The sequence below is a fragment of the Podarcis cretensis genome, assembly GCF_951804945.1.
Source record: "Podarcis cretensis genome assembly, chromosome: 6".
Classification (NCBI taxonomy): domain Eukaryota; kingdom Metazoa; phylum Chordata; class Lepidosauria; order Squamata; family Lacertidae; genus Podarcis; species Podarcis cretensis.
The window spans coordinates 99,681,607-99,706,090 of NC_137175.1; the positions used below are offsets into that span (position 1 = coordinate 99,681,607).

A 24,484-nucleotide genomic window follows, 5' to 3' on the forward strand; every position below is an offset into this window, starting at 1 on the left:
GTTTTTCTTTAATTCCTTTCTCCCTGCAGTACTGGTGCCACAGTAGGAGTCGCTTGGGAATACTATACATGGCCAAGCATTTATTTTAAGGGATAGAAGGAGTTGGGGACCGTGTGGCATTTTGCTGTACAAAATAGCTGCTATTTGTGGTCCTGGACAGACTTGCCATGGAGGGGTCTGTCTCTGGAGCAGAGGCTTTCTAGCAGTCATCCGCAATTTTTAGTATTATTAACTTACTGTCTCCTTTTAATGCTTCTGTAATCATATGGAAGGTTTTTGAAGAATGAAGCTTGTTACAGGTGTAAATATAATAAATGTGACACTGGACTGATGCAAACAAAAAGGACTCAGTTTGGACACCACACAAAACCGTGGCTTGTGCTAACCCTAGTTCAGAATCTCTGCAGTGGTTTGACCTTCTAAACATGTAGAGAAACTATGGTTTATAGCAGCTTGATTCCTTTTATTTCTCTGGCTGCTCAGCACTTGTGTTTCTATGGAGCAGTGTGCAAACTGACTTCAAATAATGTGTGTTGATTCTGGTTGGTAAACCATGGTTTGTCAGTTTAGACATCGTGCCAAACCAGTTGAGATATCTAAATTGAACTGCAGAGGTGAATCCTTAAAAGTGGCTGAGGGCTGGGTTGTGTTTTCTTTCCCTATAGTTAAGATGTTGGCAGGAGCCCTCACAATGTTTATGGCAGGGATCAGCAAACGTTTTCAGCAGGGGGCTGGTCCACTGTCCCTCAGACTTTGTAGGGGGCTGGACTAGATTTTGAAGAAAAAAAATATGAATGAATTCCTATGCCCCACAAATCACCCAGAGGTGCATTTTAAATAAAAGCACACATTCTACTCATATAAAAACACGCTGATTCCTGGACTGTCCGGGGGCCAGATTTAGAAGACGATTGGGCCGGATCCGGTCCCCGGGCCTTAGTTTGCCTACCCATGGCTTATGGCAACCACAGTGCTTGAGGAACATTTCCAAATCAGTCTTACATATAAGTCCCAACCAGGCCTCAGTCATTTTTATTAACAGGCTTTCTCACATGTCAGTCATTTGCGTTATATCAATGCTATAAATGAGGAGGTGTAGAGGAGCACACCTAAGCCAGGGATGGGAATCTGTGGCTCTCAAGATGTTGCTGGACTCCATTTCCCATCAGCCTCAGCCAGCATGGCCAACGGCAGCGGAAGGAAGGACCACATATTCCCCATCCCTGTTGTCGGTGGCTGAGGCTTCCCTCTCTGGTTGCTTGGAGAGGGTTGCTGTTCACCGCAACTCAACATGGGAAGAGCATAGAAGAGCCTTGCTCCTCTGATTTGGAGCATTGTTCTCCCATTGAAGGCAACAGAACACCCAGTCGTACAAATCTGCTGGGGTCTGTCTACTGCCAGCGTGCCACCAAGGAGTCGACTGACTTTGTACATTCTAAGTAAGTTACGACAAGCGTCTCCCGTAAACATGTGGTTCGCTGAAAGTAATAAAATTGTGGGATTGCTGTAGTGTGGTTTTTGTTCAGCCGAGTTTCAAAGACCTTGGTCTATTTGCTGCTGTAGCCCAGGTTCCATTTTCTGCATAATTCTACACTACAGATGGAAGAGAATAAATAGCAGCAGTAGTGGTAGTTTGGTCAATGCACTTCCCATATATTAACTTTCATATTATTGATGGTGCTGCTAATGCAACACTTTGACTTCAACCCTGGAGGCACACTCCATTGTCTCTCAAGTGTGGTAGCTGTAACTCTTGTTCAGCTGCTGCTTTGATTTGAGAGATTCACAAGGCCTTTCTGTCACAGCTCTCTAAAGTCTGTCTCTGGAGTCATGAGGACTAGAAACTGCACCCAGTACCTCTTTTCCTGCTTGTTCTCATCTGCACATAGTCTTACCTATGGGAAAGTACTGTTCAAAGTTGCAGGGAGGTCTGTTTGCTAAATTTATTGCGGGGGGGGGGGGGGGGAGGATCAGCAAGTGAAATAGTAAGAAGGTGGCTGCTTTTCTCATACAGATGTTGGTGAATAGGCTGCTAGACTGCAGCATAAATCTTTGCTGTGGACCTTTTCTAATTAAGCTACATTAACTTCAAAGCAGAGCCCCTGGTGAGTCTTAATTAAAAGGGAGGTTTGTAATATGAGTGTGCTCCCATCATGTTCTCTTTGCCAGTTTTTTTAAACATCTCCTGCTGTTTAGGACATTCTTTACATGGTAGGGAAGCAGTGGTCTTGTTTCAGGCTGCAGGGAGACCCTATAGTACAGATACTACGTAGGGGTAGAGCCCAGAGATTTGTCCACCAGGGCCAGTATTTCCCCCTTTGGCCATGGCTTTCCTGGGACTTGGGCAGAGGCCTTTCCTAGCGCCTGATCATTTTTACATGCTCTAACACTGAGCTGTGGTCCTTCACCTCTGGCCAAATTTCAGAAGCTGTGAGCCAGCTCTTTTGGCTGCAGAAGATGTCAAGTACAAGACAGGGTGAGGGCAGAGGTGGACAGGAGTGAAAGAAAGCTATAGGTCAGGAGTGAGGAAACCCCTGATTCATAGGCAAATCTTGGCTTGCCACACTTCCCATTTGGCCTGCAAGGCCCTTTGGGGAAAGCCATGTCTATGCTGCACTTGGCATTACACAGTTAAGGGCAGAAACAGCTTCCAAATCACCGGCAACCACCAGCAGGTACCCAGCACTAAGCAGGATCTTCCCCCTCCCCCAGTTGGCTGATGCAAAGGGAGGGCTATCCTGTCCTGGTCCTTCAGCAACTGTCAGGCGATTGGCAGCACTGTCAAGGCAGATCCTGATAAGGATCTGGCCCATGGAGCCAAAAATCTCCCCCTTTCTGTGGGTGCGCTTGCTCTCCTCCCCATATTTTTCCCGACCTGCATGGAAGCTCATTCCACAGCATTAAACATGATATTAATCTCTGGAAAGTCAGTTCAGTTTTCTTTATCTCTTTGGTATGTCGTGTAAATGGGTCTCTGTGCCTCTGCTTACTTTAGCTTGTCAGTGTTTGGAATGCATCGTTTAAATTGGAGAGCAATTTATGACATTGCTCTATTGCTGCAGCAACTCTCTCTCTCTCTCTCTCTCTCTCTCTCTCTCTCTCTCCCCTCTCTCTCTCTCCCTCCCCCTTTCTTCCCCTGCCCCATCATTTGACTGGAGTAGCATTTTGACTTTGTAGTAACTGCAGTATAGTAGCAGAACTTCGGGTCTGTTCATACACTTAAATGGACAATGGCCAAATTCCCACCCTTGTACCAAACATCTGCCTGAAGGTAACACGTGAGCTGAGGCTAATCCTGAATCAGGGGTTTTCCAGCTCACACTCTTAAGAGCCACCATGAGTCAGTTCCACTGCTATGCCTGGTGACAGACTTTGGGGATTTGCTCCTGCAAATCAGTGGTTCCCACAATTCAATGTTAATGCCTGAGTAAATGCCTGATGTGAGCCTCATTTGTTTCTGTAAGGCCTGCCCACCCTGGCGTGTTCTTAGGCCTGATCCTGCCATATGCTAGCTCTGTGTACAGTCCCTGGTAGCAGCATCTCCAGGCAGGGCTGGGAGAGAGCCCAGTTGCCGCCCGTCAAGGTAGACCGTTCTGAGCTCGATGATCTGACTCTGGATAAGGCATACGTAGAAAGGGATCCCCCAGGATCATTAGTCCCGCCCCCTGCAATGCAAGAATCTGGGCTGAAGCGTCCGTGACAGATGGCCGCCCAACCTCTGCTTCACAAGCTCCCGAGGGAGCCAGTTCCACTGTCAAACCGCTCTTCTTCTCAGAAGGTTCTTCCGGATGCTTAGTCAGAAACATCTTTCTTGCAACCTGAAGCCATTGGTTCAGATACTCTCCTCCAGAGGAGGAGAAAACGTACTGTATTTTTCTGTCTATAAGATGCCCCTATGTATAAGACTCCCCCTATTTTGGAGGACTCATGTTTAAGAAAATGAGGGGAGATGGCCCGGTGTATAAGATGCCTCCTAATTTTTGACATTATTTTTTAGGGGGAAAAAACTAGTCTTATACATGGAAAAAATACGGTACATACATAATTCTATTTGTATGTTGCCTTTTCACAGTTCAGACCATGCTCAAAGTAGCTTACAACATGAAAAAACATAACAACAACATACAAAAGTAGTTGTAAACCGTAAATAAAACAGTAAAAAATAAGCAACCAAGCTCAACAACTTCCACATAAATCAAAAGAAGATCTAAAGTGAAAATAGAAAAAACCCAGCAATCCCCACCTCACTGTTATTCCTGCAAAGTTGTATACAGCGGTACCTCAGGTTAAGTACTTAATCCGTTCTGGAGGTCCGTTCTTAACCTGAAACTGTTCTTAACCTGAAGCACCACTTTAGCTAATGGAGCCTCCTGCTGCTGCCGCTGCGCCACCGGAGCACGATTTCTGTTCTCATCCTGAAGCAAAGTTCTTAACCTGAAGCACTATTTCTGGGTTAGCGGAGTCTGTAACCTGAAGCGTATCTAACCCGAGATACCACTGTATACCAACTTGGGTCTCCAGTTGCTGTTGGACTACAGTTCCCATCATCCTTATCCACTGGTCCTGCTAGCTAGGGAGGATGGGAGTTGTAGTCTAAAATCACTGCTGTAAAGGGAGAGTTTTTATAGCTGGACAGAGGTCTCTGTGGCATGCAGCAGTCTTTGCACACATTTATACAACTCTTTCCGTGGTGGGAAGTTGATTCTCTTTGGGTAAAAAGGGTCATTTGCCAATAGCTGATAACAGTATACCACAGTATCAGCCGTTATTGACTTCTGATCTCTGGTTTGATGTCTTCAGATTCCAAAGCAAATATAAATTGCTTTCTAATTAAGATACTAATGTAAGAAGAAAGGACTAATTAGAGCATCAGTAGCAGTTCTGAGATTTTAAATGTTAGCATCTAATTGATGTTGCTATTTTAATCTGACAATTATAGCTGTGGCTCCTGGGCAACTAATTTCACTCTGCAGAAAAATGTAGGCGTGACAACTATGGTCTGCAGCTAACATTTGTAGTTACAGTAAGGTCTTTTCCAATTAAAGAAATCACAATCACTTAAAACTATTTGCTTTTAAAAATATTAATAATTAAGAGTATATATGTACTTGGGTTTACATAGGATTAAATACTTTGGAAGGAACAGTGTGTGCTCTTTGTTTTTTAGTTAATGCCTGATATGACATGTGCAGGAATTGGGACAAATGCTTCTTGTAAAGACAGATGCTGCTTCCCACACTTTTTGTGAAGCCTTAATGTATGGGAAAACAATTTTATTAAAAGATCTGCTGCCCACTCATTTGGTGGCGCTTTATAATATTTGGTTGCAACTTTATAATATTTGTCAGGAGAAGGAAGGTTTTTGTTCTTAAAACACACACACACAGGGACAAAGTCATGCCTGCTCAGGGCTGTTTTCTGCAGACCGGCCATTGGTTCACCCATGGGGCCCAGAGCTCTGGAATAGTTTTTCTTTTTCCTGCCGCCGCCTTCTCCGCCCACGGAGACTCTGCAGGCATGAGTTAACTGATTAAATTACATTACACGAATCACTGCTTCTCTGCTTTTTAAGCAGGCTGGTTATACATACATCTGGAGATAGGCCTATTTTCTCACACCCTAAGTGGCCTTTCTCTCTCACATGCTCACGCTCTCCATTTCCTTGCTTGCATCCTCTTCCAGGAAGGAGGTCCTGGGATATTCTTTAGCTAAGACTCTGCACACATTACTGGATTAAAATGCAACTAGCTCCTTATTTTTCTCACTTCAGATAGAAGGTGGTTTGTGGGAAAAGACATCAAAGCACAGTATTTCATAGGAAACAACAGGATGGAGGATAGATATGGATTGTACGCAGCCTCCCAAACTGGTGGTGGGAATCCTAGAATTGTAGAATAGGAAGGGACCCTGAGGATCATCTAGTCCAGCCCCCTGCGGGAATATGCAGCTGTCCCATATGGGGACTGAACCTGCAACCTTGGTATTATCAGCTTCATGCTCTAACCAACTGAGCTGGATGGGAGGGCACTGGATACAGAGTGAGCAGGAGGTGTACATGGCCTTAGTGTGTCAATAGGTTAGAGGCTAGTTACAAGGTGATTAAAGAGCATGATTTTTTTTTTTTTAATTAAGGTAACACACCTAAAGTCCACTATGGTATCGGAAGTGGGCAGAGATAAAAGTAGACGTGCTGATGTTCCAAGCTAAGACAAATATGATTATTATTTTTTAAAAACAGCCCCCCAAATCCAAAAGCATATTTATGAAATTGTGGCATATATGCATCAGTGACAACCAAATGCTAATTCTGGTCTATGAATGTTTACCAGACCCAAAGCAAAATGTCTGATTTGTATAGAATAAAATTGGGTAATGGGGAAAATGTCCCTTTAGGCAGACAGACATTGGAGCTTGTTTCCAGTATAGCTCCAGCACATTCTTCATATGTTTGTTTATTTGAACTAGTGTAGAGTTGCAAATCAGACAGCGCCCAGTGCAGTCTCACCTTTGCCATGAAGTCAGCAGTCTGCAATATGAATATCATTATGCTACTCTGCAGGGCTGTTGTAGATTTTACAGCAAAGGAATTCATATGGAGTGTTTTGGACACTTAAACATGTTGTGTAATTGGGAGGAGTTGAGAGAGAAGCCTGTTCAAAAGTGCCAGAATAAGGAGGTGTGTTGAATCCCTTTGTAACCAGCCTGATCTTGCCACGCTGGGGTGGAAGTGTAGTGACTGCTCTGAGACCCCTGGTCTTCTGGCAGGTGCCAGAAGAATAATACTCTGTTTAGAATAATTTCATGCAGTTAACAGTTGAAGCACTCTTCTTGCTGGGAAGGGGTGCTTGGTGTTTGTGGTGATCAAATGGGGATAGCAAGTGCTGACTGCATCTGCTACTCTGAGCTCCTTGGAGTAAGGGCAAAATCAAAATGTGACAAAGAGCAATAAAACAAGCAAACTCGTCATGACTGGTCAAAGTCACCTGGGTGCGCTTCCTAGACGAACATGGAATTGATCCTGCATGTGCATTCAAGCAGCCTTCTAGAGCAGTGCCTGAGGGTGTCTTGGAGAGCTTGCATGGTGAAAAAATGGAGGGCGTAATTCTACATTAAGAGACAAAGTTTGCCCACCCAGGAGACAAATAAGTGGTTGTGGTGTTTTGCAAATAAGCTGTTCGCAAGGGAGCAGGCAACTGTTTCCTCATGGATCTCGTTCTCATTGGAATGGTGGACCTGTGTCTGCTGTAATGCTTCTGTCTGGGATTGCATACAAAAATAATTCCTTCGATTTAGAGAATAGATGGTGAGGAGTAAATCTAGGCTGGATCACTTGGTGCCTCCATTGCTACTTTTATCTAATTTTGTGTGTGCACATAATTTTATGTATGTGTGCTTGTGTGCGTGCGCATGAGCATTCCATCCTGCAAGTTCAGACACAGGTTTGCCACATCAGTGAAGTCTGGGAGAAAAGCAGACTTCTACAACCAACTATCTTGGCAAATAGTATAGAGCTGTAACACTCAAGTACGTATGATGCTAACTGGTACTGTGTTTAAAATAGTGTGTGTAAACATTTTTTGTGTTTGTAGCCACAGTCGGGTGTTCAAAAGTTGTATGGCTAACAAACCGAGAATAAATTATGCAAGTGTGTGTGTGTGTGTGTGTGTAGATAGATATGTATATCTATATGTGATTTATACAGGTTGCAGAATTCTACATTATAGAATCATAGAAACTTAAGAGTTGGAAGGGAACCCTGGTCATCTAGTCCAACCCCCAGCAATGCCTGGATTGCCCGGGTGCAGAATACACAAATAGGCCCTTGAACAAGTTGTTGTCATCTTGTAAAACATGCCCCCTGTCCCTGGCAGATGAGAATATTCTGTTGGTGAAATATGCAAGACCACGAAAAGATTATTTCATATTAGTGGTGTGTTAAGAGTTGGATTGCAAGTTGCACAAATAATTATTTTCAAAGCCCATATCTGTCTGCTTTTTCAGCGGCTGACATCTGTGTTATTTCAAGAGATTACAAAATTCCAGGAAGTAGCAGAGTTTTTCCCGTTTTGCAAAATACAGATAGCATTGTTATAAGCAACATCTTAAATTTGTAATTTAAGAGTCCTCTCTCCCTGCCCCCCAAACATAGTAATTTGCCCCTGTTGCACAGTGATAGTTCCTTTCAGTTCCCTGAACTGCTGTGCCCCTTTCTCATCTCACTTTGCGAAAAGGAACACTGCTTCCGGCACATGTTGTGGTTCATTGATGGGTCAATTAAAAACAGATGAGCAGCCGGGAGGTTAGGGCTACCTGCATTGTGGTATTTAGCATTCAGTTTTGTGAAGGTCTGTATTCCTGTTTTAATCATAGCACCTGATAGTGAAATCTAAAAGCTGTCTGGTGGACCAGCTGTGCTGCAGCTGCAGGAATATTAGTTCATTGTATTCCAATTGTTTTTGGAAGCCTAATGTTTGTTTACAAGCCTTGCAGAACTATTTTGCAAGTTGTTGCTGGTCCTCTGGTGTAGATTTGAAATAGTTTGCAAGAGGACATTGACATGATGTACTTGTACAATCCACTTGGATTGAACTATTCCCTCTTTGCTATATTCATCCATGAAAAGTCTTCCATTTTGAAAAATGCATTCTCTTAATGAAAGGACACAGTACCAGTCAAACTAGGAAATTGGAATGGTTTTGGTAACTGTCAAATCTAAAAATCAAAGTTGTACAGTGGTTCCTCGGGTTACATACGCTTCAGGTTACATACACTTCAGGTTACAGACTCCACTAACCCAGAAATATTACCTTGGGTTAAGAACTTTGCTTCAGGATGAGAACAGAAATCATGCTCCAGCGGCAGCGGGAGGCCCCATTAGCTAAAGTTCAGGTTAAGAACAGTTTCAGGTTAAGAACAGACCTCTGGAACAAATTAAGTTCTTAACCCGAGGTACCACTGTACTTAAGTTTTTCTGGGTGACTGTACCTAGGAAGCGCATGTATATTTAGAAGAACAGGTATTCAGAAATACAAAAATTAGTGCATTAATAGTCTTAGTGCATTCATGTAATAAGATCATTAAGTTTGCAGATGATACAACAGTGGTTGGTTTAATTACCTGGAGAGGGGGAGACGGCCTATAGGAAGGAAGTTGAGCAGTTGGGGGAGTGGTGCAGGAAAAACAACTTACTCCTTAACTTAAAGAAAACAAAAGAGATCATTGTGGACTTTAGGAAATGTAAATTGAATATTCAGCCACTTATTATTGAGGGGAAGTGCGTGGAACAGGTCTCGGTGTTTCGATTTCTGGGAATGGAGTTGAGAGATTACCTAACCTGGGGAGAAAACAGCAAGACCTTATGAAGAGAGCACAGCAGAGGTTATATTTTCTGAGAATCCTCCGGAAAAACAATCTCTCAAAGGACCTGCTGATGGCATTTTACCATTGCACTGTGGAGAGCGTATTAACTTATGGTCTCTGTGTGTGGTTTGGGAGCTGCACGGCCAGGGAAAAAACAATGCTGTCCAGGGTTGTAAAGACTGCAGAGAGAATAATTGGGTGCATTCTTCCCACCTTAGATCAAATCTATGCTGCCAGGTGCCATAAGAAAGCGGCAGAGATAGCACAGGATAGTACGCACCCCGGAAATGATCTCTTTCAGCTTCTGTCTTCTGGAAGAAGCTATAGGGTTATAAAGGCCAGGACTAGCTGCCTGAGAAACAGTTTCTATGAAGATGCAATTCTGGTTCTAAATGCAGCATAAGGGGTCTCTATAGTATAGTGTATTTTATGGTATAGTGTATTTTATAGTATAGTATAGTGTATTTTAAAATGGGGTTTCAGAGTTTTTAGGGGTTTTTGAATGTTTTATGTAGTTTTTCAATTTCATTGTTCTGTATGGGACAATGACAATAAAGATATCGTATCGTATGTTTTACTTAAAATCTAAGCAATGTAATGCGGGTGGCGCTGTGGGTAAAACCTCAGTGCCTAGGACTTGCTGATCGTAAGGTCGGCGGTTCGAATCCCTGCAGCGGGGTGAGCTCCCGTCGTTCGGTCCCAGCTCCTGCCCACCTAGCAGTTCGAAAGCACTCTTAAGTGCAAGTAGATAAATAGGTACCGCTTTATAGCGGGAAGGTAAACGGCGTTTCCGTGTGCTGCGCTGGCTCGCCAGTTGCAGCTTTGTCACGCTGGCCACGTGACCCGGAAGTGTCTTCGGACGGCGCCGGCTCCCAGCCTCTTGAGCGAGATGAGCGCACAACCCTAGAGTCGGTCATGACTGGCCCGTACGGGCAGGGGTACCTTTACCTTTACCTTTAAGCAATGTAAGGGGAATGTATACTGTTGAATTTTAAAAAATAAAACGTGGTTAAAATAAAGCATGTTGGACTAATCTCTGTTTGAAGACAGAGGAAATGTTTCCGATTTAAAGTTTTCTGGAAAACCCATATCACTGGCTCCTGCTCAGAAACTGTTTGAAAGAGGCTGTTTGCTGCTGCCCACTGAGAGTTGCTTCTCAGATTTTCTCTTTCCCAGTAAGCAATATTCAGGGGATGCATGCAATCTGACTGCAGGCACAGAGCCAGCAAGATGCCGCAGTTTTGCCTTGCCTTGCCCTCTCCAGGCTTCTGAGCAAGCTGATACCTGACCGTTTTCATGATGTAAATCTGTTTAATTGTTCTGTATGGAAAAGAAAACATGATGTAAGTAGGTTCGCCTTACTAGCTGTTAGCCCTGCCCCAGTTCTCAGGGCTGGGGTCCCCTTTTCTATATCCTCCTTACTCTACTGCCGAGCATAGACACATCCACACCTGCCCTTCTGTGGACTGTCTCTGCCATCTGAGTGTTATGGTTGTGTTCACACTCCACAGGGGTCATTCCATATCAAGTGAGCCAACTTTTTTACTTCATGCCGTCCAATTTTCTTAATATTTCTTAATACTTGTTGAATGACCAAAACTAAGTTTAAATCTAAAATTTTAATTTTTTATCTCATTCCGTTTGTGAGTTATGACGTGAGTTTGAAATGTCAAAAAATTGACAATTTTGGTCTTGCCGAACTACACAAAAACCTTAAAAGCTCAGTCCAGAATTGAGATACGTCCAAGCTAAAAACACCAATCTCTTCATAACTTCATGGACTTTAATATGATTTGTCACATGATGGACTGACTTTAAATCTAAAATGTAAGTTACAAAATTGAAAATTTTAAAAAGTGATAAAAATGATTTAAAAATTCCAAAATGTTACTGATTATTGAATATTTCTAAGAGCTACCTGCAAAATTTCATCTTGGGATCTCAATGGGATCACATTAAAAGAAAAGTATTTTGTACATACATGTCTGCCTTACTGGGTTCTGTTTAGGATGAATGGGTTTTCTTAGAGTAAAATATAACAGAATAAACAAGACTTCAAACTATAATGTCAGTTACTTCATGCATTTCTTTAGAAAGTTATTCAATTAAAAGGTATCTGAAAAGCTAGTCAGGCTTTTCTTTTAAAAATGTGTTCCAAAGCCGAACGGTGGCTTGAAAGAGTTATTGCTTGTTCTGTGTGTGTGACCAGGGTGGAACGTGCTGCACTCAGGCAAAGTTCCAATCCCATCTTAACTTCTAAAATTCAAATTAAAGGGAGGTTCTTCCAAGGGTCATGCTTAGTGTATGTGGGTGATCTGCTTTCATCACCAAGCTTTGAAAAACTAGGCTCCAACTTTTCTTAATGGATTTGGATGTTTTCTCCTGCTGTAGTGATGAGTGAGATATGTACCAGCAGAAAACTGGCTTGTGTAGCATCTTTTGCATCTAAGTTAAACAGGTTGTGGGGGATGTGATTGGAAACAGAAGGATTCTGAAGCCTTGATGGTTAACGCAGTGGATTAGCACAGAGATCTTATTGTAATGGTGCGTGCTTAGCTACTTTCTTATAGCTTTGTGCTAAAAACAGGCAAAGAAGAAGTCTTGAGGGATTTGCTACCCATGCAGGCTGCATAGTTAAAATCTATCTGACCTCCTTCCTAGGGCAGAAAGCCTAGACTGTCATGAGATATCTGTTCACATACCATGAGGTGAGCCCAAGGTATCCTCTTTTAGAGGACACTCACAATCTCTGCATGAATCACTGCTCTGTCTTTGATTTTTTTCCATTCAGGGTGTCGGACAGGGATAGTGAACCTGTGGCACTCCGGCCGTTGTTGGACTACAAATCCTATAATCCCTCTCTATTGGCAAGACCTCCTATTCCTTCTGTAGGAAGTAATTTTGACCTCCCCCCCCCCTCCACTGAGTGTGAGTTTGATCTCGAGACACAAGAGAGTTATTCCCACGTGGAGAAGATTGTCATTTCCTATCCTGAGTCGCAGGTGTATCTCCATATTGTTATGAAAAAATTGCAAGCAGTGTAGCCAGAGGAATATGGCCAGCAACGCTATATACCTTTTTCTTCGCATAAAACTTCATGAAGTGGGTTCCAACCCACAAAGGCTTATGCGCTAACACATTTGTTATTCTTTAAGGTGCCACTAGACTCTTTGTTCTTTTTGCAGCAGACTAAACATGCTAACCCTCTGGAAATTTTGCTCACACGTGCTCCATGTGCGACTTCAAATGAAACCATGGACTGACTTAGAGGGCCACTTCAACAAGAGGCAGCTACAAGCAGAAACAAAAGCCAAAGTTTCAATTAGTCTCTTACACTGAGCCAGTTGTGCCACACACCTAATTTGGTATCTGAACTGCCAAAAGTCAAATTAGCATGTGATAGAGTTGCCACAAAGCTAGCTTCGCGTGAGCTAAAGTGACTGGGAATTGATAGAGACTTTAGAGTTGGAGGGCCCTGAGCCAATTCTGTCAACTTGTAGGTAGAAGAGGATAGGAGAAAGTGGTGTGTTTGAAAACAGAGCTTGCTGGAAGACCACTTTGGGGAGTTGGGATTATGCACTGGCTTACTCAGGGGCAAAATCAGGCCTTATTTGACCCAGGTCAAAGACCCAGTTTGGCATCCCTCATGCGCATTTGCATGCACACAGATTGGGAACCTAATTGATGCCCCTCCGGAGGCTTCACCTGGAACAAAGGTCTGGGTACCCCCCCCCCCCAGCTCTGGCTCTGACTTACCATCCTCACTTGCCTACTCATCTATTCAAACTACATCAGCCTATAAGGACTGCAAACTTCATTCATGGAGAAAACACACAAACAAATTCTTCCTTTTGAGTGGGATTTTTTTGTTTTTAATTACCAACTTAAAACTTTTGATGGGAACATTATCAACTTTGGGTATGAGATCATGTTTGCTCTTAGTTTCTGAAATGCACTCTTCGGCTATATGATTTCTCTCCTCCGTTAACTTTTATGAGCAGTCCCGTGGAAGTTGTGAATAATCTATGGGCTGCCCTTGAGGCATGGAATAGCAGATAGAGAACACCTGAGGCAGCCTCTGTCAGATCTAACCTTCCCAATGCAGCCCCACTGTGCTCTGCATAATAATGAGAAATTAAGAAGAAACGCCCTGAGCTATGCATTTTTTTCTGCAGAGCAGGAATTCCAGCCCAAGTTCTGTTCATGAAAGGAATCCAGTGCTTCAGTGAACATTTCTGCCTGTCTGCTGGTATTCATTACGTGACTCAACGCTGCTACTCGTGTGCGGGTGGCAGGTACAATATGTACCTTTATGTTACTTTGCTTTGGGAGGGGTTTCTTGAGGACGGGAGGGGAATGCATAACATAAATTGAGATGAATGGTGAAGTCCCCCCCCCCCCGTCATATGGTCATGTGTCTTATTTCCTTGCACAAAGGACAGGCAGTAAAGTTGGAGGAATACTGTTTGTTGGGCAAGGGGCCATAATCCTGGCTGTTCCTTCATTTAATGGCTGCAGTTTGGATGCAAGCAAGCTCTTTATCAAATTTATTTAGCTGGGATTCTAATTCTCCTGTCCTCCCCCCTCCCCCTAAAACCTGGATGACGTTTAAGTAAAGTTTTCTTTCATATGAAACATTGGAGTTACTAGGGCAACCAAACTGCTCAGTTACGTGCATGCTGTGTCTTCCTGCTTGGATTTTTAATGTTTCCTGAGCGGTTTGTGTGTGTGTGTGTACGTAGACACACACACACACACACACACACACGAGATTGGGAGAAACTATAAAAACAAAACAGCAACCCAGTAATAGTAGTAGTAATAGTAATAGTAATAGTAATAGAGAGAGTTCTGACAAGTCCAGAGTTCGTTCTTTGGCAACACTCCTGTCAGGGGCTCAGGAGCAGAGGCACAGGGGAGAGAGGAAACGGAGAGCGAAGGGGAAGAATCTGAGGGCAGCGTAGGGGAGTATGAGAGTGGCCCGAGAGATTCCATGAGCCTCTCCAGCGATTCAGAAGATTCCCAGAAGGGGGCTCCGATGGCCAGGGCAAGGGGGGTCCCAGGAGGGACGCACCAGAAGCAAGGGGCCAGCGGGGACTCCCAAAGCAGCAGCGGGAGATCAGGACCAGCTCCTCCACCAGAGCGTAGTGGGGGGGAAGAGTCCCATGTATCAGGGCCAGCGTCTCCTCCAGCAGGGAGAAAAGATGAGTCAGAGCTGGCCACGCCTCCATCGCAGAGTGAGGGAACGGAGGGGAAGTCAGGTCCAGCTAGCCTCTCTGAAGGGGGAAGCAGTGACAGGGGCAGTGTAACGGTCAGGAGAAAGGTTGCTGGCTGGGCGCGCGCGCCAAGTTCAAATGTACAGGCGCGCAGGACAGCAGGAAGCACGGATTGGGAGCCAGGTCCTAAAGCCCGCCGGAGGCAGGGGGAAGACTCAGAGGAGATTCAGACGGAGCTTCAGCAGTCTAGAGTTTAAGACGTAGGGCTGCACGCCGCGGCTTTGAAATCGAAACTGATCTTCAATAAAGACTTTTGTATATAACAACAACTGGCGCTGGTCCTTTTTGAGCTGGGACCTCGGGCAGCTCTGACAACTCCAAACTAGAATTTGTTACAACTAAACAGAAGGCGTTAAGATATGATTGCCTAGGGTTTGCCGATCAGAAGGTCAGCGGTTCGAATCCCCACGACGGGGTGAGCTCCCGTTGCTCGGTCCCTGCTCCTGCCAACCTAGCAGTTTGAAAGCACGTCAAAGTGCATGTAGATAAGTAGGTACTGCTCTGGTTTGCCAGAAGCGGCTTAGTCATGCTGGCCACATGACCCGGAAGCTGTACGCCAGCTCCCTTGGCCAATAAAGCGAGATGAGCGCCACAACCCCAGAGTCGGCCGCGACTGGACCTAATGGTCAGGGGCCCCTTTACCTTTACCTTTTACTTGACTTGCTAGTAAAGGGTGTGACTAATTTTCCATAGACACTCATTTTCATGTCTTCTACAATTAGTCTTTGCTGTAGTTTAGGTCTTTGTCAATCTAGTGTAAGAACTGATTCTGTATTTGATACTTGATGGAGAACTGGATCTCTCTGAAAACGAGTGTTTAAAAAAAGTGTTATAACCCCTTTGGTTGGTTGTGGGGACACACAAACCACATTTACAGAAAACCTTGGCAGTTTAAAGAGGAGAAAAATGGGATACTCTAATTTGAGAGCGTGTGTGTGTGCGTGAAATTGGACCAGAGCAACTGATCTGAGGCAGGGGGAGCTTAGTAATGCCCCCTTCCTGCCCTAAAATCCTCTCCCCACAAATGTGTATTTGTAAATTTGGAAGAGGGGAGTTTAGATTAGAAACAAGAAAGGAAAAGGTACTCCTACTGATGACTTGCTCTAATTTGGGTCTCCCACAGATGCTTATAAAGAAGAATAAGTTTGTTAGGGGAAATTTGAACATGGACCTCCTCCTCTTGCCAGCCCATGATTTTCTTTGGTGCGGGGAGGGGGGATTTCCAAAATCTGCCAAATGACAGAAATGGGGCATAGTGGTTAAAATGTTGGGGTTGGATGTGGGGCTCCAGAGAATGCCCTGCTGGGTTGGCAAGTATGGTGGGTGACTTTGCGGACTGTACCCTCCTGGGGTAACGCGCTAACCAAGGCAAACTTGTCTGCTATAGCAGATTTCACTGAGGAACCTTTTAGGAGCCTTGGAGTTTCTGAGAACACACGTTTAAAACCACCACTCTAAATAATAACCACTTCGATGTGGGGCAGTGTAACAAAATGGAGGGGGGGTCAGGGGAACTTTGTTGGCATCAACATTAATAAAAGAAGTCCAATACATTTTTCTCCCCATATGGGATGCCAGTTGTCTTGCTTGCCAAGAGCTGCCTTCCAAATCAAGCTCTCACTCTAGGACTGAATGAAATAATTTACCTCAGGAACCAACACCCTATAGCAGACTTGAAAAAAGACACATCTATTTTTTAAAAAATAATTTATATTCAAGATTTTCTTGGTTTACAAAAGTACCTGCTTTGCCTCTATTTTTTTTCTTTCCAAGTTGTAGAGTCCTTTTTACATTGGAAGTGAGACGATAATGTTGTATACAGAATAAAGTTGGAGAGGGGAGAGAGGAGGGAGGGGGTGGGGGTAATAATTGGTGTGTATGTGGCATTTTTACATCAGCTTTACTTGGTAGGTTCTCTTTCTGTTCATTTATTGTATTTCCTTGGTAGTGAGAGAGATTGGAGGTGGCCCAGGACATGGTTCATTGTCTTTAGTTGGTTACAGTGAGATTGCTGGGGGGGTGGGTTGTTGGGTCAGGTTAACCATATTGATTTGTATGCTGTTGGTGGGTTCTTGTTGTCTTGCTGGGCTGTGCATGTGATAAAGGGGAGCCATACCGGGATAAAAGCGTCCACTTCTATTTGTTAGACACATCCATTTGAAGAGCATTAGAGAAGTTGATTCTCAACTCACAAATACACAGTTTCATTATTCTACCTGTGCTGCTGTCCATTTTGGGCCAGCAGCTGAACTGAAAAATTGCGAAACGGTTTGTTGGGTTACAAGCATCTGGAAACAGTTACTTATAGTCATTGTTGGGCCTGCAGAATTTATGGGTTGCCAGGATTCGAATGGAAGTCTTGAGGGAAGGGGAAGGGGAAGTATGTTGTCAGGAACGCCAGAGAACCTGGTGCAAGGAGCCTGGGAGCCGAGATCCAGAAATGATGTTTCTGTGGGCCTTAAAGCCCTCCTCAGACGCACAAGAGTGTGGAGTGAATCAGTCTTAAACTGGAAATACATCAGGTGTCCTCAGACTATTCTGTGGATAGAAAAGTTTAGCTATGATTCATTTTACTCTATTTTAAGCAACATGAGTATGAATTGTTTTTTAAATCTACCATCCTGCTCCCCATCTAGTTGAAGTGAAGATGCACTTTTAACTTGTTCCTTGACAGCATCCATATACAAATGACAGGGCCAGCGAGGGAGAAGAACAGGTCCATAAACAAGACCCCAGAAGGCTTGAGCTTAAAGAGCAGCAGGCAGGGGTCCAGGCTTCTAAAATATATATATTTGGCCGATCCAATCCAAAGATTTCACGTTTCCTGCCTACAACAACAAACGATTCACACACAGATGCTCATCAGTTTATGAGAATATTGAGGTGGCCTTCAAAAATGGAACTCCTGATTTCTCCTTAGAAAGCCGTTGCTTTCCAGGGGTTCACACGTGGTTGGAAGTTGAGAGGTGATGAGAAATCAAGTGGTGGACATGCACACATGCATAAATAAGCACTCCTAAAGTGAAATGGACCTGGACCCGGTCACTACTTGGATGGTAGACAGCCAGGGGGTGTCATGTTTTCCTGGGAAAAAGCCAAAATCCAAATGAAACGAAGCACACTAAAATTATACCTCTTTGGATTTGAAGGTTTAGACATCATCATCATCATCATCATCATCATGTGTCAATAGCTTGTATTTCAAGTTGATGGCTTCGGTTGTGGCAGAAAATAGCCTCTTGCATCTGCTGATAGATCTGAAAAATAATTATGGGCTTTACCACTACAGATTGGAGGCAAACAATACAAAATTTGAACCCTAACCCTAAAACAAACTCCTTTATGCAGTAAATTAGCACACCAGAGAGAGTTGCATAGTATAAATCATGCATTTAAATTGGTGAAATTCCCCTAGATACCCTTCCAGGCTTGCTTGGTGCTGCCCAGCCACACAAATTAGAAACAGCCCCTGCATGTAATCATTCCTCCCCAATGTGTCAAGGAAACCTGAAACTTGAACATATCATTATCTTCAATGAAGTACATGGTTCTATAATAAGGCATTGAACTGTCTGTGCTCCGTTAAAGTAATGCTGTAGAGCAGAGGAGCTGAGGATGCCTAACTCACGTCTGAGTAGGATTAGTAGATGGGTCCGTTGATGCAGCACAAATTGAAAGCAATTCACCCTCACCTTTGTATAGCTGTTTATGGCTGATTATACTTGCAGAACTGTTTCCTCTGTAGCACTAGCAAGCAGGGTTGTGTCAGTTCTTTTGAACTTGAGTATCCTGTAAACAGAGGGGTAGATGGGGTTACCTCTAGAAGGGCATTTCCTTTGGGAGTGCACTTCCTTTGTAACCTAATGACTGTTCAAATACAGCATTCCGCATGCATTTCCTTGCTCTCCGCTACTGGGCTTCCAGTTATGGGTTGCATGCTTGGCAGTGTGAGGCTGCCACTGAATCTACATCTGAAGCAGCAGCTTGGAATACCTTGGTGTGGCATTACAGGAGCTACGTCATTAACTTTGTAAATACAGTATTAGAAACATACCGTAGTCCGTCTAAAAACTGCTTGCTAATTTTGTCCTGCTTTGCCACACCACAATGTCTGTTTTCAGCAAGCTGTTCAGTGGCAACGGCTCTCACACACATTTATAATGAGAGATTAATTATCTGTATCGTGTGTAGATGATGTAAAAATAGATGTATTAAGTTTTAGTCTCTTGGTTGTGGGGTTGTTGTGTAGGATCTGTGAAACAAATGATAGTGTTTTATTTGCCCTGATCTCCATTTCTTTTCATATTTTCTTGTCCCTTTGACTTGATCTTACTTGGCAATTAAGTGAAATATTATTACAGGTCTTAAAACTCACTTTCCAGTTGAAAAGAACAGTGCACACGAAGTGATTCAATGCTCCCTCATCAGTACTTATTGCACATGTTGCCAGTTAGATACATTTCTTGAATTTGAACTAATTGCACAGAATAATTTGTGATTATGGAATTTGAGTGTGTATTTAAGCAAAGAATTAAAGACCCTTGGCAGTGTTGGGGTTTGACTGGATTCCCCTGCACTGCCCCCCCTGCCCCACCCTACACACCTTACTCAGATATTGGTGCAATAAGTAAAATATTTAAAGTACTGATCTGAATAGCAGCTGAAAGAATCAACTTCAAAGTTATCTACAGTTCAGCCCCTTCTCGAAAACCTTTGCAAAGTATAGTGCCAGATCACACAAAGGCTCCTTCTCCTTACAGAAAATGAACGCCCTGGCTGGCAGCCTAACTCGTGGGCAATGTTGACCTGGGCTATTATGAGCACAGTCAGAAAAAGATGGTGGTTCCATGCAGCATGAAAATGAATACAAACTGAAACTTCTGCTGGTCAGGATTCTCTTTTGATGCAGAAGAGCTTATTTCTCTCACTGACATCCCTGTGGTGAAAAGCCAATATGCTTGCACTGGAAGGTATAGTGGAAAACCACAAAAGCTCTTATAGCTTCAAAGAGTATTTGATAAGCTTTACTCACAGACAGATAGGTGGCCAGTTTGTTGATATTCCAATATTTTTGGCTATGCTAGTGTGTGAAAGTACAAGACTATGAAATACCGCTGCTTAGCTTCTTCTGTCATTTTTTTTGGAATCTTGAATTTATTATTACCCTCCCCTGTTAACCATCTCTTATTATGGTTTTCCCTAAGTAGTGACTGTACCTTCTCCAGGTATCAGCATCCCATCCAAAGTACCGTAAGTGTAGCATTTGGTAATAAATACCAAGAAGGTTATTCAGGTGTGGGAAATAGGTCTTTAATAAGATGTTACTCATCCAACTTTAAAAGAGCACGCTGGGAATATTTCTGCTGATGCTTCTAAGGCAGGTTTCCTAAACTTGGGTTTCCAGCTGTTGTTGAACTACAACTCCCATAATCTGGAGCTAGCAGGACCAGTGGTCAGGGAAGCTGGGAACTGTAGTCCAAAAGCAGACTCAAGTTTCAGAAACCCTGTTCTGAGGAATGCAGAATGGTGTTCATCCAAATTGTTCACTTAACAGGTAGTACCTGACGAAGTGGATCATTCCGTTTTAGAGCTTCAGGAGAGCTCAGAACATACCGTATTTTTTGCACCATAACACTCACTCTTTCCTCCTAGAAAGTAAGGGGAAATGTCTGTGCGTGTTATGGAGCGAATGCCTGCGGGTGGCGGGGGGGATCTGCTACAGTCGTGAGCAGAGGATCCATGGTTCCCCTTCCTTCCCTCCTCCGTGGTTACAAAGCATGGATCCACATGGATCGTCAGGATTTTTGCATTGGGCTACTCCAAACTCACTGTCAGATCACATGTCTGTGGCCACAGCATGAACCACAAAAATCATATATCCACTATTTCATTTAGAATATTTTTTTCTTGTTTTCCTCCTCTAAAACTACGTGCGTGTTATGGTCTGGTGCGTGTTATAGAGCGAAAAATACGGTAATTGCTTGTTCCCATACAGCAATTATAACTATATACAATTAAACAAAAAACAGGAGGCTTAATTGCATTTGTGAGGCCTACTTTACAGGTACACCACCTGCATCCACAGGCAGATGTCTGCTAAAACCCATGTTTTTTGTTAAAAAATGTAGGTTTGCTTGTGTTAGACTAGTAGCCTTCATTATGTGGTGCGTAAGCTGTGTTATACTGTCTGCTGAACACTGCCTTGTGGTTTTGTGGGCTGCATAATAAGTGTTGGTGGTTTTGGAAGAAAGCAGATGGAGCAAGGGAGAGGCCACAACTTAACTGAAAATTATATGAACCTAGAAAGTTGCTTTATAGGGAGTCAGACCACTGGCTCAGCTATCTCAGTATTGCCAACACTGATCCTCAGCAGTATGTCAGGATTTCAGGCAGGGACCATTTCCCGCTCTACTTGGAAATGCTAAGGTTTGAATTCGGGACCTTCCTCACACAAAGCAGATGTGCATCACTGAGCTGCTATCTTTCCACAAACGTAAAAAGTTCAAGGTACATCTCCAGGTAAAAGTATTGATAACAGGAGTTGGGAAAGTCTTTTGCCTGAGATTCTGGAAACCCAATGTTACTCATATTTCTAGGGAATCCTTACAGTATTCTCCTTGGGAAATGGGGGTTGCTGTAGCACAGCTGCCTGACAGTGCTGGAGGCAGTGCTGGAGGACTGAGATAATGTGAGAAGCATGATGGGAACTGCCACTGTCCTTCTTAGGAACAGGGACAGCACTGTTGGGACGTTCCTGCTGTGCTGCAAGGAGGGTGCAGAACTGCATCAGTTCCACACTCCCAGGGGACCCTTAGAAAGCTCAGTGACAGAATACTCTGTTCTCTGGTTATGGATAGCTGCAAGGAGAAGCAGCTCTCATTTGTCTTTTTAAAAAGTAAACATCATGTCGGGCTGCCAAGGTACAAGGAGAAGTTGAGTCAGCTGTAGTGACATTGCTCATTCCTGAGGGCAGAATCAATCTTAACATTTGGACTGGTTCTCAGAAGATTGCTGGCATGTAAGCTAAACATCTACTCATGCCTTTTTTTAAAGACTGGGCTCAGAGCACAACCCATGTCTGCTTTTATCTGTGGTCACCCACAGCTTCTCCACTTGCTAAATGCATGAAAAATGGACACCCAGCTAGAGATGTGCTTTCACATCTTTTATATTTTGCATTACTATTTTATTAAATTGCTGGTTTCATTTCTCCAGTCTTTCTTGTTACATTTTGTGCTCAAGGATAATAGCAAGGCCCATAGCTGCTGCTTTCAGTAATGCAACTTGTGCATCAGTTGGATTGTATTCACCAAATGAAACTCCTTGGCTTGTTTCAGACATGCATGCACAAAAGTACCTTTAGAGCAGAACAGAAGAGCCTGCTAATCAGGCCAGCGGCCTCACAGTGGCCAGCCAGGTGCCTGTGGGAAGCTTGCACACTCTGCCCACCTGCAATTCTCAGCAGTTGGTATTCAGTGGTACACTGCCTCTGACCGTGGAAGTGGTGCTTGAACTGTAATAGGCGAGGATTGGAAATGGGTTGTCCCAGGGTTCAGTCTAGTTTGAAATCTAGTTGTAGTAATCCGAAGGAGAATTTTCTTGAAACACAGTTTCACCTTACAGTCATACCTCGGGTTAAATATGCTTCAGGTTAAGCGCTTTCGGGTTGCGCTCCGCGGCGACCTGGAAGTAATGGAACGTGTTACTTCCAGGTTTTGCCACTTGCACATGTGCAGACGGTCAAAATGACATCACACGCATGCACTGAAGCGGCGAATCGCAACCCGTAGGCACGGGTTACGTTCGCTTCAGGATGCGAATGGGGATCCCCCTATTTGTATCTGGAGGTACCACTGTATAGCCTACCACCATATAGGCAGAGGCATGCAATCATATTGTTGTTAGAAATGCTAATCTAGTTGTGCTGGTTTTCATCATTTTTTCCTGCTGTGTTGTGTAATATAGTATACACAGTGTTTCTCAAACTTGGCTCTCCAGCTGTTTTTGGATTACAACTTCTATCTTCCCTAGCTAGCAGGACCAGTGGTCAGGGATGATGGGTGTTATAGTCCAAAAACTGCTGGAGACCCAGGTTTTAGAAACACTGGTAGGGATTACATCGATCTACCTGACGTGGCTGATTACTTGGGGAATTTGTGTAAAATGCACTGTGCAGATGCTAAGTATTTCTTAGGTTTGCTAGGAATAAATATGATGAAAACATGTTTTTCTTTCCCTACAACTAGCTTGCTGCATTTGAAATCACAATTAAAATTTCCATGCCAAGAAGCAGTGTCCTTTTCCCTCTCCTCACCCACCCCTGAAAGTAGGGGCTTAGCTTTAGAGTTTTTGAGTTTGTGGGCAAGGATAAGGAGTGTTTTGTAAGATGCGCATGTGACTGGATGAGGCGGGGAGGACAATGATATGTACTTTCCATGCTGTTCTGTAGCCCACTGCCCACTGGGATTTCTACAATGAGAGAGCATTTCCTAGCTGCAGCTGTGGTATTCTAAAAACGGGAAAATAAACCACACCAAAATGAGAGAGAGAGAGAGAGAGAGAGAGAGAGAGAGAAAGAGTAGTAAAATAACAGGACAGCCTGTGCTTTATCAAATATTCAGACGGTAGGCCAACAAGCAGATGTAGTGGATCTGCCGCTAAGAGTGTAAACTTGGCCGTCCTTCAGGGGAACAGTCCCACCCATGGTTAGTGCACCTGCGGAGATTGAGGCTAGAACTCTTTTAGTGACCTTAGATTGAGGATTTATATAGATACTGCTGCTTTTTCTTTTTCTTTTCTCCTGACCATATGGAAGGTTTTACTCTTTAACAGAAACTAAAACTAAGTTTGGAGTTGATTTTGCAGGCTTTTACTAGCAGAATTGGGGTAAAGCCAGGATAGCCAAAGTGATGCTGTTCATATGTTCTCAGACCCCAACTCATATTGGCCTCAGCAGCAAGGCCAATATGATCAGGGAAAATGGGGGTGTAGCTCAACAGGAATTTGAGGGAAGGTTGGTGTGATGGGATGATGAGCTGCTTGTGCGTAAAAGCTTAGTCCCTCAGAGTTTGCTCAGCTTAGCAAGACTCTGTCTTTAGCGGAGCCCTTAAGCGTGGCTCCCTCAATCGCTGGCAGCTTCCTCCGCTGCTGAGTCTCTCCTGACTTCTGAGAGACCCTCCACCTCCTGCCTTTCCGATGGCAGTTCCCTGACATCCACCTCCCCTCCAGGGCCCCCTTCACCCCCTCCCGCCCCTTCCCCTGCTGGCGGTGAGGATGGAAAACCCCGGAAAGAACACTCCTCATCATCAGAGGACTCAAACACTTCTCTCCACTGCCTCCCGTCTCTTCTCCCTGTGTCCTCTTCCTCGTCGGAGTCTATTCCCTCTTCCAGCCCTGATTCTGGGAACCCTTCAAACTCCTCTTCCTCATCGGTGGTGCCGAAGTGTTCCCTCCTGAACCGTCCCACGGGCTGAGGTTTCCTTGGAAACCGTTGATGAAACGTTTCTATTAAAACCTCGTCATTGACCTCCTCTGCCGGCACCCATGTGTTTTCCGACTCCGCTTCCCCTTCCCATTCTACCAAATACTCCACCTGATTCCCTTTCCACCTGGAATCAATGATTTCTGCCACATGCATGTTGCGTTCCCTTTCTTCTATGACCGGTGTTTGAGTAACCCCCCTCTCACGTTCCCCCCACTCTCGCCCCTCTCGGTATGGCGACAGTAGAGACCTGTGAAATACTGGGTGCAGTTTCATGTGGTTGGGCAATCTGAGTTTGAATGCTACCGGGTTGACCTGTTGTATGACCTCAAAGGGTCCCAGCCGTTTGGGTCTCAATTTCTTACAC

At 44.1% G+C, this 24,484-nt stretch overlaps 1 protein-coding gene and 1 long non-coding RNA gene across 2 annotated transcripts in view; one reads left to right on the forward strand and one right to left on the reverse strand.

Moving 5' to 3' along the window:
• The window catches only part of LAMC1 (laminin subunit gamma 1), a 127,312-nt gene that overhangs the window by 13,527 nt on the left and 89,301 nt on the right, over positions 1 to 24,484 (forward strand). The gene's annotated exons all lie outside the window — the stretch shown is intronic.
• Positions 16,217 to 18,971, reverse strand: LOC307218995. The gene is made up of 3 exons (XR_013840235.1): positions 18,329 to 18,971; positions 17,770 to 17,893; positions 16,217 to 17,174 (listed from the first exon to the last, which is right to left on the reverse strand). It is a non-coding gene; the product is annotated as an uncharacterized lncRNA (long non-coding RNA).